Source organism: Carlito syrichta, unplaced genomic scaffold (assembly GCF_000164805.1).
Source record: "Carlito syrichta isolate Samal-C Ts95f unplaced genomic scaffold, Tarsius_syrichta-2.0.1 Scaffold288154, whole genome shotgun sequence".
In the NCBI taxonomy this organism is placed as follows: domain Eukaryota; kingdom Metazoa; phylum Chordata; class Mammalia; order Primates; family Tarsiidae; genus Carlito; species Carlito syrichta.
In genome coordinates this window covers 298,533-304,735 of record NW_007232250.1, presented here as the reverse complement: position 1 = coordinate 304,735, position 6,203 = coordinate 298,533, and the positions used below count along the sequence as shown (strand labels likewise).

At 37.6% G+C, this 6,203-nt stretch overlaps 1 protein-coding gene across 2 annotated transcripts in view; it reads right to left on the bottom strand.

Moving 5' to 3' along the window:
• ST6GALNAC3 (ST6 N-acetylgalactosaminide alpha-2,6-sialyltransferase 3) overlaps positions 1-6,203 on the bottom strand; it is a 336,203-nt gene that overhangs the window by 179,177 nt on the left and 150,823 nt on the right. The window lies entirely within an intron of this gene.

Sequence of the window (6,203 nt, the reverse complement as noted above, 5' to 3'; positions counted from 1 at the left end):
AGTTATTCAAGGTCCACTTCTGAGTGAGAACATGCGATACTTGGTTCTTTGTTTCTGTGATAGATCACTCCGTATTATAGCCTGTAAATCCGTCCAAGTTGCCACAAAGTTCATGATTTTGTCCTTCTTTATGGCTGTGTAGCAGTCCATCGTGTATAAATTAAACATTCGATTTACCATATGACCCCGCAATTCCACTCCTAAGTATATAACCCAAAGAATCGAAAACACGTGTTCAAAGACAAACTTGTACAAGAATATTCATAGCATCACTACAAGCAGCAGCCACCAGGTAGAAACAATCCAAATGTCTATCAGCTGATGATAGTATTATGTAAACAAACGTGAGATATCCATACAATGGAATATCCTTCAGCCATAAAAAGGAGGAGGGCCAGGCATGGTGGCTTAACCTAAAATCCCAGCACTTTGGGAGGCCGAGGCAAGAGGATTGCCTGAGCCTGGAGCTTTCTTCCTCTTCAAATGAAGACATGGCTAGGTTTTTCCTCCACTCCCTTGGTGATTTTTATTGTTCTGTATAACAACAGGGAGCAAGCATGTTTACACACTCGCAGTAGTCACCTCAGCAGCCCACTGTCAAGTCCTTTCCATCTCCACATTTTTCTGTTTATTAGGCAGTGATGCCTCATTGTCTAAGGGCACTATTTTAATTTTTCAGCCCCTCCTGAATCTAAGTTTAAACCTGAGGCAATGGAGGAAACCACATTTCTTAGAGTTAATGGCTTAGAGATTATAAGGGGGACACCCCAAACCTGTATTTATTTTAAAAAGTGTATCTATTCTTCCATTTTTTGGGTAATACTTCTATGAAATGCTTTTTCTACTGCTCAAAATAGCTTTTGACCCCATCAATTTTCATGCCTTTTAGTGCTTCTGCCATTTTCTGTTTCACCTCTTCCACATCAGCAAAATGTTTCCTTTTGAGGACTTCTTTCATCCAGGGAAACAAAGTCGGTTGGATGAGATCAGGTGAACAGGGCGGGTGAGGCATGGGGGTCATGCTATTTTTGGTCAAAAACTGCTGAACACTCAGAGTAGTGTAAGCAGGTGTGCTTGTAAATCATCCATCATGAAATGGGCAGGTGCTTCGAAAGACTCTCCAGAAAAATTTCACTGAAGTCGAACGCAGTCTCTCACAACAACGTTAGCTGGTACGCCAATGCCGGTGGGTTCCTAGAGCACTCATCTAGTGAACGAGGCCTGTACTACTCCAAAAAGTAAGACCTTTTGGTGGGAGGCCGTTCCTTGTATTTCCATACAACTTAATCAGGGTATATGAACCCCCAGGGATATTTACCAGCATGGCAGGAGAAATATAAATCCCAGCAGAAATATAGTAAGTACATCTTCTTGAATTGTCAGTTTCACTCCAGGACAGATGATGGAAAAAAAACTATTTTTACATTGAAACAGATAAATCATGGAAAGAGACGCAAGATCCATGTGCATTTTAAAAATTATATAAAACTTAAAACAAGCGTTCCATTCGCCTCCAGATTCTGCATGGTCAAGTCCACTCTCCCCTCCTTTAGTGATATGTGAGAGCACTTTGTAATTCCTACAGACCAAGCAAATCTTCAGTGGTGTAGAACTGGGCATGTTGTTGGAAAAATACGCATGTCCTATTTAATGCCATAGAGAGAAGTCGTGACCTGATTGAAGACTTGTTTTGTGGTTTACAGTTAGTTCCCAGAGTGTTTTTGTTTCTGTTTTAGGTTAGAAAATATGGCTTATTTGAAAACTAAATTAGAAAGAGAGAGAAAGAGGAGAATCACCTCCCCAAGGTAGGGGAGGGGGCAAAGCTTAAGAAAACATGACCTGGTTATAGTTCAAAGAGCACATGGCCAGCCATAGCTCAGCAAGGCAATGGCCTCCAAAGTGCTTTTACATATATAACTCATTCAGTACTTACAATGCTCCTGATAAGGACAAGGAGGCTCAAAAAATTCAAGCAAATTTTGTCTTTAGGGATAGTAACAGTCATACTAAGAGTCCAAGTTACCCTAAAAGGCAAAGCAAAATGCTGGGCTAACAGAGGAGTGGGGTACTGGTTGAAAGTTAGTACTTAGAGAATAGTCATATGACTGTACTCCTCTCCCAGAGAGGAGGAATAGGATTTTTTCCCCAAAGCAACTGAAATAAAGATAGCGGTGAGCACAATGGTGAATGGGTTTTCAACTTGCAGCTGAAATCTCCAAATAGAGACATCCTCGCACCCCAGAAGCCAAGGTTATGCACTCAAGCAGGAGACTGTGGTGTGTTCTGAAGAAATGAAATGTCTTCCTGGAGAAAAACCTACATATACTAAATTAGGAATCTTCCCTAAGAGGTGGTTCAATAAGACCAAGTTATAGAAAACATAAAAATCTCCACTCACGCACAACTTTTAATCAGTCTTTATTCTTTGCTTTATTAATCAGAGCAGCAGATTACCATAAATTGAAGGAAACTTCCAAAATGAAAGGCAAAAATAAAAACAAACAGAAAACAAGGGAATGGCAAAAAATATTATGCGCACATAATATATGTAGGAAACAGAAGAAAATGAGATGACATGATGTAAATAAGAAAAGACTACACCCATAAAATAAGAAAAAGACTTTTATGAAGCAATTTGATAACGCAAAAGAATATGTGAAAATTAAAAAAAGCTGAATATTAAAAATTTAATCATCAGAAGATATATTTACAGAAATCTCCCAGAAAGTAGAATAAAAGGAGATATAAGCTGGAAAAGATAAAGAAACCTAGAAAAAAACTGATATTTAATTTTAAAAAACTAAGTTTTCCAGAAGGAGAAATGAAAAAAAAAATACATATAATAAATAAATTACCAAAGAAATAATTCAATAAAATTTCCCGGAACTTAAGTTACAAATTGGAAACTCCATATTCAAACTTCTCACTGAAGCCTAGCACAACTGATGTTAAAAGACCCACACTTCAGCACATCGCATAGAAATATCATGTCTCCAGGGGCCAAAAAAAATTCCTAAAGTACCCAAAGAGAAAAAGTCAGGTCAGACACAAAATAGTGTCAGATCTTACCAGTAAAAAACAATGAAACCCTTCCCTCCCTCTCCCCCAAATTCTTAAGTAAATGATTTTCTACTTCAATTTTATACCCAACTGATCAATTTTATGTGATGGTAGAAGAAAGACTCATTTGAACAAAAACTCAAACAACAAATCCTTCTTATATATCCTTTCTCAGGATCCTTGTGGAAGATGTGGTCCTGCAAAATGAGGGCACAGCCAAGAAAGGATGACAAGAATTTCTGCAAGAGGAGTCTAATAGCACGTGTGATGTGGAGAATCCCCTAATGACCCTACCCAAGAATCCTAGTGGGCAACTGGTCCACATGTGGCTGATATGTCTGAATTTTAGGGAAGTAAGATTGCAAACCTGGTAGCATTTATGGCCTTATTAAGAAAATTGTGCAGTACATACATACTTTCAGCAAACCAGAATAAAGGAGAATTTCCTCTTGATTAAAAAAATAAAAACAAAAACTTTAAAGTTACTTAGCTTTTCGGCTAAGATCAGGAACAAGGCAAGAACGTCTTTCTCTCCACTCTTTTCAACATTGAACTGAAACTCCTAGGTAAGACAGTAAGACAGAAAACAAGAGGTATACAGATTGGGAAGGAAGAAATTAGACTCTTGATGACATGCTTATTTATGGAGAAATTCTGAAAGAATTGAAAAAAGAACTTCTGGAACTAATAAGGGATTGTAGCAAGATTGCAGGATATGACATACAAAAGTTAATAAACAAAAGTTGATCACTTTTCTATGTACCAGCAATGAACAGGTGGAACTTAAAATTAAAAACAATACTATTTACCCAGAATGATTGCCATTAGCACACAAAGTATGAAATTAGGTATAAATATAATAATGTACAAAAGTTATATGAGGAAAATCATAAAACCTGAAGGAAAAAAGAACCAACTAAATGAAGAGATATACATTCTATGTTATAGAAAGACTGAATTTTGTTAAGGTGTCAATTCTTCTCAAATTGTCCTGTAGGTTCAATGTAATTCCAATCAAAATTCAGCAAATTATATGGTGGATACCAACAAACCAATTCTAAAGTGTATATGGGTGAGGCAAAAGACCCAGAACAGACAACTCAATATTGAAGGAAGCCAGTCAAAGGACCGACACTACCTGACTTCAAAACTCACTACAGAGCTACAGTCACCAAGACAGCATGGCAAGGATGAAATAAGAGATAGATGGAAAATGGAACAGAATTGAGAGGCCAGATGTAGAGCCTCATAAACATAGTCAACTGAGCTTTGACAAAGGAACAAAGGCAATGCAATGGCATAAAGATCATCCCCCTAACAAATGGGCTGGAACAACTGGACATCCACAGCCTAAATACTAATTTAGACCCAAACCTCACACCCTTCACAAAAATTAACTCAAAATATATCATAGACTGGAATTCCCAAAATGGTATGATTTGAAACTCCTAGAAGATCACAAAGGAGAACTTAGTGTGGTTTTTGGATACAGCACCAGAGGCACAACCCATAAGAGAAGAATTTCGAAGCCGGATCTTATTAAAATTAGAAATTTCTGCTATACAAAAAATATTGTCAATCGAATGAGAAGACAAGCTGCAGACTGAAAGCACATATTTGCAAAAAAAAAAAAAAAAAATCTGGGTATGTCAATCATATCTCAATAAAGTAGTTTTAAAAAGACACACCTGATAAAAGACTGTTGCCCAAAATATACAAAGAACTGTTAAAACTCAACAACAAAAACTAATAGACCAGTGAAGTTACACAGAAGGCAAATAAGCATATGAAAAATGGTTCAACGGCATGTCATGAAGGAATGAGATTTCACCACATACCTACTGAAATGATCTAAACCCCGAAGAATGACAGCACTAAATTCTGGCACGGATGTGGAGCAAGATGAATTCTCATTCTTTGCTGGTGGGAACGCCAAAGGGTACAGTCACTTTGGAAGGCGGTTTGCTGGTTTCTTATAAAAACTAAATACACTGTAGCGATTGCACTCCTTGATATTTGCCCAAACGAGTTGAAAACGTGTGTCTACACAAAACTTACACAGGAATGTTTAGAACAAATTTATTCCTAATTGCCAAAACTTGGAAGCAAACAAGATGCCCTTCAGTGGCTGACTGGATCAAGAAACTGTGGTATGGTCACAATGGGATGTTATTCAGTGCTAAAAAGAAACAAGCCATCAAGTCGTAAAGAGACACAGACAAACCACAACTACATATGACTAAGTGAAATAAACCGGTCCGAAAAGGCTACATATTGTGTGATTCCAACTATATGATATTCTGGAAAAGGCAAAACTATGGAGACAGTAAAAAGATCAGTGGTTTCAGGAGTTAGGGAGGAAGGAGGGGGGATGAGGCTGATCCTAGAGGATTTTCAGGGCAGTAAAAAGACTCTGAAGGCTACCATGCTAGGCGTGTGTCATTACACATGGGACCAAAGCCTTGGACCAGAGTGAACCCTAATGCAAGTTATGGACTCTGAGTGGCAATGATGTGTCAACGTAGGGCCATCGGCTGCCACAAATGGACCACTTAGGTAGGGTATGTTGATAACGAGAAGGCTGTGCATGTGTGACAGTGGGTATAAGGGAATCTCTGTCCCTCCCTTTCATGTTTACCCGTGAACCTAAAACTGCAGCAAAAAACGAAGCATATTTTTTTTAAAGGGGCCTGATAGTACCTGAAAAAAAAAAAGATTTGAAAAAATAGAAACATAACTATAGCATATTGCTTGGCTTTGCAATGAATAATATTTATACAGCTATAAACACTGTACTTTTGCTTTAACTAAAAACTTGGAAGTGGCTATATTTGGGAAAATTGGAGAAGAAAGTGTGTGGAGACATGAACGAGAGAGAGATTTGCAACTGCCATCAGAGGAATTTTTTAGATAATGTCTAAAATTGAGACACCACAGAAGTATATGCATGTCATTCAGAATCATGGACATAAATAGCATCAACTAGAGAACAAAAAAGTCATTGCTGCTAGAGGTAAGAATAAGAAGTGGTGGGGGCTGCTATTTTTCAACTGATTTTTAAGTATATGCATGCATTATTTTCATAAAAAATAAAAGCTCGTTTCAAAAAGAATTTCATCCTGTAATAGAGGATTAAAGAAATT